This window comes from Durio zibethinus, chromosome 12, assembly GCF_047325235.1.
Source record: "Durio zibethinus cultivar Kanyao isolate XHJ-2024 chromosome 12, ASM4732523v1, whole genome shotgun sequence".
NCBI classification, from domain to species: domain Eukaryota; kingdom Viridiplantae; phylum Streptophyta; class Magnoliopsida; order Malvales; family Malvaceae; genus Durio; species Durio zibethinus.
Genome location: NC_143173.1, coordinates 26,679,342 through 26,687,296, shown reverse-complemented (window position 1 = coordinate 26,687,296; position 7,955 = coordinate 26,679,342). Strand labels below are relative to the sequence as shown.

Genomic DNA, 7,955 nt, shown 5'->3' with positions numbered 1-7,955 from the left:
AATATTTTTTTAGAGCTTGAATTGATTAACTCACATTCTTTTATATTCATGCATAGTTCTTGATTACTTTGATTAATAGTTTTCATTACATGAATATTTGTTTAAAATGAATATTTGAACATAATTATGAGTTGGATATATTAATTTCTTGATCTTTAAATTGATTTGATTCATAGATTATGAATTATAATTTTAAAATTTATATACATATTCATTGATTGAGATCATTAAGAGGGTATGTATCAAATTGTGCCTAAATGCTTGCATTTTTTTAATTAAGTATATTATTTATGCATTTTGAATATGTTTGTATGATTTTGATTGAAATATATGATTGAATACTTACATATGTTTAAATACTTCACTATGCATTGAAATAATTTAAATTGTAATTGAATAATTATGCTTTTATTATTTTCTTTCTATAACATATGTGCTCATCATGTTTGAAAAATCATGTTTATATAATCTTTATTAAGACATGATGATTAAACCTCATTACTCATTAGTACTTATGATTTATTATATACATATGAGCTTTTGGTTCTTCTTTGGATATGATAGCTTATGAAAAATTACTATTATCATTTATACATGTATTAAATGAATATTTCATATACTTGAAGTATGTACGCTCTATGAAAGTTATTGACTAAAATTACTAACAATTGATAACAATTAGTATCAAAATTGCTAAAAAAAATTTTAACTTTCATGGACACTTACTTATGTGTCTATCCTTAATATAACTTGTACCTTTCATGCAAAATTGTGTAGCTTAAATTGATTAATCATTATTTTGAAAAGAATGAGAAATCCTAAAATATAATTTTGCTTGATTTGTTTCGTAATAACAATTGGTATGTTTTTTTGATAATATATCTTTAACAATTGATATCCTTAATAATTGGTATAAGCTTGTATGCATATGCTTGAATTTATGTTTAATAGCTATTGATGTTTTAGGTTTTAAACACATCTTATGCTAACATGATTTATGAGTAAGTTGCATATCATTTATTATTCTTTGCTCATAAATTTCATGCAATAAATTTGATGGCTTATGTTAAAATGTTAAAATTGAATACATTAGAATATTTTTATGCTTTTGTGTTTTAATACATGTACTTAAACTTCATTGTGCATATTACACTTGATTACATGCATTCAAAATACCCTTGATATTATTGATATCAAGCATTTTATCTTATACCTATAATTGATCTCTCTCTCTTTTGCTATGACAAAAAGAGAGTTTCTGAATATTTTTTCTTGTATGTTTATAACAATTAGTATAGGAGCTTAAACATTTGATATAAAGAACATAAACAAAAAAGAAAAGAAATGTTTCATGAATATATTTGTTAATGATACCTCTATGTTTATTTGCCTATTAATATGCTTATGCCTTTTTCCTATGACAAAAAAGAAGAAAAATATCATATGAACAAATTTGCTTGTACATGACATGCATAAGTTTAATTGTGCTTATTTCATATATTTGACTAAAATATATTTGTTTGCATTGGATTATGATGCATAAATTAAGAGAGAGTTTAAACATGAATAGTTTAAGAGAAAAAATTTCAAAATGTTTTTTAAAATTTTAAATGTTTCAAAGAAAGTTTTGCATTAAACAAATTTATCTTTAAGTTTTGTCATATTAAAAGGGAGAAATTGTTAATATTGAATTGATCCTTGTTTTGAAATAAAAAAATATTAAACTAAATAAACTTGATCAAGATTTTAAAAAAAATTTATTTAATACATACTCTTAAGTTTTATATTTTGGTACTAAATAAATAATATATTTTTCATAATGTAAACAAACTTTTTTTTTTATTTTCATATTTCTCAAATCAAATCTATCTTTAAAGATTGTTTATTGAAGTTTAAATGAAAGTTTAATTGTTGTTTTTAAAATGAATTTATTCATTTTGAAGTTAATACAATTTTAATAATATTAATTTTGAAAAATAGATTAACTTAAGAAAATTGATTTATAAGAACAAAATTTTTCAACATTAAACTTATTTTATTTTCTGTATTAATTCACAAAGCTTTAATATGTGAATTTTATATGATTAAAAAACTCTTTAAGTTTACTTTCTAATGGATCAAACAAAATTAAAATCTAAATTTTCTAAAAAAAAATTAAAAATTTTTACTAGATATTTTGCAGTTGTCTAAAAACTACACAAAAGATAAATTTAAAAATTTACTCTAATTCATACACAATAAATTAGATGATAAATTTTATATGGATAGAAAGCCCTTTAAATCTAATTTTTAAATCTTCAAACGATTTTTTATTTAGATTTGTATAACTCAAGATATTATCAAATTAATGAATAAAGTGTAAAACAAGAGACAATTACCTAACTTTGACAGGATCGATCCCCTCAATAAAGGATCGATTGATTTTTTACCCAAAATGCATCTTTGTGTTCCAAGTTGTAGAAAGGATTGATCAACCTATGAATGGGATCGATCACCCCCTTAATAGGATCGATCCCCTCATAAAAAAGATCGATCTGATCATGTTTTTCAAGTGAAAAGTAACACCAAAACTTGAACCAATTAATCTTCTCCTGGAATGGATTGATCAAGTAGGCCCTAAAACAAGTCCAACGACTGGTTTATCAAGCTTCAAAGATTTTTTTTCTTCTCCAAGCATCTATATATTGGATATTCTAACACACTAAAAAAATTGATGAACCAAGAAAGCAAAAATCAACAAACTATATTTTCATTCTCTCAAATAATCAAAAGTTGTTAGAGCTTAAAAGTTTACATCTTTATATTTGTTGTATCTAAATTATTGTTATTATTCATTCATCAAATTTTTTTACACTCATTAGGCAAACACTTAGCCTTTAAGAGATATTTTAAGTTTGTATTTTTATTAAGCGATTTTATAATCTTGAGGTGAAATATCTTCTTAAAATTATAAGATTGAGAAATTGTTACTTAGCTTAAAAACTAAAGAGTATAAGATTTCTATCTTAGGCTTTAGAGATAAAAAGATAAAATTATAATTTCAATTTAAAATTAGTGAATTAAAACCTTAGTGTGGACAGCTAAGAAAAAAAGACGTAAATATCTCATAAAAAATGACCAAACTTTTATAAATTATTGTGTTTGATTTCTCTATTTCTATATTGTGTTTGATTTCTCTATTTCTATCTCTTTACTTTAATTATGGTTTATATTTACTTCAAGTTCATCAATTTGTTGTCGTTTGCATTATATTGTGATATTGATTTTAATTTTTCATTCAATTATTTTAAAATATTACTTAAAAAAATTTAAAGAAATTCAATTCACCCTATTTTCAATCATCATCTCCTCTAAAAAACTAACAAACACTTTCATTAAAAATCTGCTTGATTACATTAATTTAAATCTACTATTTATATCAAAATATTGTTACAAATAACAATAACTAATTGACTTTTAAAATCATATTCTATATATGTAATATAATTAGCGCATCAATTAAGATTTTGTATAAAAACTTGTAATATGCTATACTTCTTTATTTTCAAAGTCACAACACTATTTTTATTTATAAAAAAAAAAAAGATAAATTGAAATCCAATTTGATTTCATTCCTTTTTATTTTTCAAATCAAATTTCATTTACTAAGCACTTGATTTTTTTTAAACAGAATTTTTAAAAAATATGAATTTAGAAAATTAAAAAACATCTATGAATTTAGTGGCATCCGGTTGCAAACATTTTTAAAATTTAAATTCTATTTCAAATCTAACTCAAATCACCTATTCAATTTATATTTATTATTAAAATGATAAAATTTTATAATATTAAATATATTTTCAATTTAAAATTAAATAATTTTTAATATAATAATATTTTAAATCCATACTTAAAAAATTATGCATAAAATCATAAATCCAACCTATAATCTAATTAATGAATAAGTCTACTTCATAATAAAATTAAAATTATATTCAATTGCGATTCTTTTTTTTTCTTTGCTTAAATTTTGAAAAACATTCATTAATCAAACATGAATATCAATTTAAAACTACGTATTTTCTTAATTTATTTTAATTAATTAAATTAAATTAAATTTATTTAACTACCTTTTCAATATTTAATTGATATAAAATTATATATTTTTCATATGATAAATAATATTGTCACACTTAAAATGTATGAGTATTTAGTAAAAAAAATTGAAATTAAAAAAATAATTTGTGATTTTTTAAAAAAACCTTATAATTAACCATAATTTATAGGATTTTTCCCATTATATTTAAACTATAAATTAATTTCAAGCATAAATAATTAAATATATATATATATATGATTTTGTCTTTCTTTTCAATTTTAAAAATTTGAATAACTAATAATTTTTTAAAATATATTTATTTGATAAATAACATAAAATTAAAAATGATATTACTTGTTATCATAAAGATAAATTTTTTTACACACATGAATTATTTATGATTACCTTATTAAATAGATAACAAATAACTATATTAAATGATAAATAATTTTTAACTTACTACATCATAATCTAAATCTCCTTAAAAATAAAAAAAAAAAGATTTCAATTACAATTGAAAAATAATTGATTGACTAACAATTAAAAATAAATTAATAAAGCAAAATAATCCGTGCATTACATAGATAATAAACTAATTATATTATAATTTAAATAAAAAATAAAATATTAAATTATTATTATATTAATTTAATTTTTTATTTTTATTTTTATTTGGATTTTATTAATGATTTTATTGTTTTAATATTTATATGTTGTTAATTTTCTAAATGTGAATATTTTATTATAATATTAAAAAGTTGTAAATAATTTTTTTATATAAATAAAATAAGATAAGGTGTCATTAATTACTTTAAAAATCATGAAAAAAAAAATTTTATGATTATAATTATAATTACTATATTTTATAACAAATTTTGCAAATTTTAAAAAAAATTATGACCACAATAACTTAATAACCGCGATAATATCTGTTTTATCCGTAACAGAGATAAATACAACACAACAAAACACATGTCCACGACCACAATTTAAATTTCTGCTATTGTCAGCAAAATTGAAAAAATGTAAAATTCTATACACCCATAAAATAATCCAAAGCAACTGCACATCGCTAAAAATAACATGGAAGTCATGCTATGAAGTTGATGATCACACAAGATCACAATTGAGAGAGAGACCTGTGGGAATTGGTAGTTTATAGCCCTTGCAAGATTAAGCCCGTCAGGCCACGAATCCTTAATCGGAGTACCTATTACACAGCAAATTTTGTAGATTTCATTTGCTTCAGTGCATGCTTAATAACAATGAAGAGTTAGCATGAATCCTGTGAATAACCAGGCAACTACCCATTATTGCCAAACATACTAATAAAGATAATGAAATATTACCTAATGCCTATCTAAAATGCAGAATCTTGAGGAAAAGTTCACAACACAATTTATAAAAGAAAATAACATACCTTGTGCCAGGAAAAATAGGACGTAAAGTGAACAACTCAGCCATGATTGCATCCATCGCCCACATATCTGTAATCAAGGAGAAAGAGCATAATTAAAAGGGCTATCACCAATTCTATCCTAAGTGAATTAAAATTGATTGAACTCAAAACTGACCAACTTTTGAAGTATATAGGTATGATTGAAGAAGAACTTCAGGGCCACGATACCTAAAATACAAGGAACTCAAAGCTCAGAAAAATTGTAATAAATATAAAAAAATAACAGAAAATGTGGAAAAGCTATTAAATTCTCAATGTATCAAACCTACCAGCGTGTTGAGACATACTCCATGTATGGGGGATGTGAATTTATTTCACGTGCAAGACCAAAATTAAGCAATTTTGATTATATCTTTAGTAACCAACAAATTCTCTGGAAGAAAAAGGCAGTTAGTTATGGACATTTTCTTTGAGTTGATGTAACAAAAATATACATAAAATTTATAGACAAATATTAAACACAATACCTAGCTTTAGGTCACGATGAAAATATCCACGCTGGTGCAAGTATGCAAGATCTTGTAATACTCGGAAACACCAATTTCTGATTTCAACTTCTGAAAAAAGCTTTTCCCTGTCTTTCATAAGTTGGTAAAGGTTGTATTCGCAGAACAGTTTCACGTTTTCAGCAAAATAATTAAACCCCAATGATTAAAGAGCAAGTTATAAGTCGAACACAACTACAAGCTGTTCACTTACCATGTATTTAAACATAAAGTATAGAATGTCATTTCCCCTAAAGACCTCCTTAAGCTTTGTAGAGACTATCAAACAAAACAGAGTATCATGAAAAGAAACAGACAACTATGAGACAAAACAGAATAAAGCAACTCATATTACCTTAACTTTTCTCAGATTCACACACTCTTCCCAAGTGTAATATTTCTTCTTCATTTTCTTAATTGCAACCTTCAAAACAAAAAATATTTTTTTGAAAATGATATATCAATATCAACATATTAAAAGAAACATGTTCTTACAATTTCAAATAGACAAAATCCCAGGTATACTCACAACTTCACCAGACAGGTTATTAATAGCTCGCCACACAACACCAAAAGTTCCATCACCAACTTCCCTAATTAACTTGTAACTAATATCATCCAAAACATTGATAAGCATAAATTGCCATGCACAAAATAAATAGTACAGTATATTCCAGTGTAAACAACTTACCTCTCCATTTTCTTGCAGAACAAAAGTAGCCCTTTCTTTATTCAAGATATGTATAAGAATCTAACTTGATGTTCCCTAGTTAACACCCAAAAACGTAAAAAAGGCTCAAACTTTAAATCCAAACAAATCTAAATTATCAACCAGATAAAGAAAAAAAAACGAAAGTTGGTGAATCATATTAAAATTTAAACAAAAAGGCACAAGAAACTCATCAAATTCAGGGTGTTTACCAATCCAACGCGATAATTAAGACCCCAGCTATGAAACTTAAAAAAAAACACCATGTACCAAATAAAAATCCAAACACAAAAACATCATGCATGCACAATTAATCGAACATCATGCATACACAGAGACAAAAACATCAAACACCAACAGAAAGCCTCCCTTAACATTTGCAGATCAATGAACTCTTCCTTCACTGATGTTAAGGGAGGCAGAAAGCCTCTGTGCAGATGTTAAGGGAGCCCGTGACAGCTAAAACGTCCCCATTTTGTTCAGAGGTCAAATTCGTTTCAATAACAGTTAGTGCAGCAGCCCTCCTACCTATCGAAGGGACCTAAATAAACAGAAAATATTATTACAGATATTAAGATTGTGGCACTCGACTCTTTGGCTTTACTTGGTAGTAAGAGGGATTTGAAGAAGTAAATAGAAAAGGGCATGGAAAGCAATGGAAGTGACAGGGATAAGCTTATAGAGCAGAAGAAAGACAAAAATTACCCTCCAATCTAATTGATTTACATTGCTGACCTGTGCCCATTGTAACCAATGGAAATGACACGGATAAGAAGCTTCTAGAAAAGTAGAAAGACAAAAGTTATCCTCCGATCTACTATTTAATTGATTTAGATTACTGAGCTGTCCCCGTTGTAACCAGTCCGGATATTATTATTATGGGAAAGTTCAAGTCATATTAAAAAAATTATATATTTTTTTATTTTTAATTTAATAAATTTAAAAGATCATATTATATCATTTACTTTATTTGTGTCTTTTGTATTTTTAAATTTATTAAAATTAATAATTTAAAAAATATAAAACTAAAAAATTTGATAATATCAGTTGATTTTGTCTCATTATTATAATTATATTATTATTATTAAACATGACATTGATACTATCTACGTTACGAGTGAAAATTTTTTTAAAAATTTATTTATTGAAAAATATTATTAAACTAAATAATATTATAAATAGTATCAATATTTACTAAAAATACTAAAAGTAAATAGTATTTTT

At 24.1% G+C, this 7,955-nt stretch overlaps 1 pseudogene across 1 annotated transcript; it reads right to left on the bottom strand.

The window, feature by feature from the left end:
- Positions 1 to 4,988: 4,988 nt before the first annotated feature.
- Positions 4,989 to 7,253, bottom strand: LOC111296592 (cyclin-dependent kinase F-4-like; annotated as a pseudogene). Its single transcript, XR_016326234.1, has 9 exons — positions 6,714 to 7,253; positions 6,552 to 6,630; positions 6,378 to 6,446; positions 6,237 to 6,301; positions 6,005 to 6,111; positions 5,807 to 5,910; positions 5,653 to 5,705; positions 5,499 to 5,565; positions 4,989 to 5,288 (listed from the first exon to the last, which is right to left on the bottom strand). The product of XR_016326234.1 is annotated as a cyclin-dependent kinase F-4-like (transcript).
- Between the last annotated feature and the right edge of the window lie 702 nt (positions 7,254 to 7,955).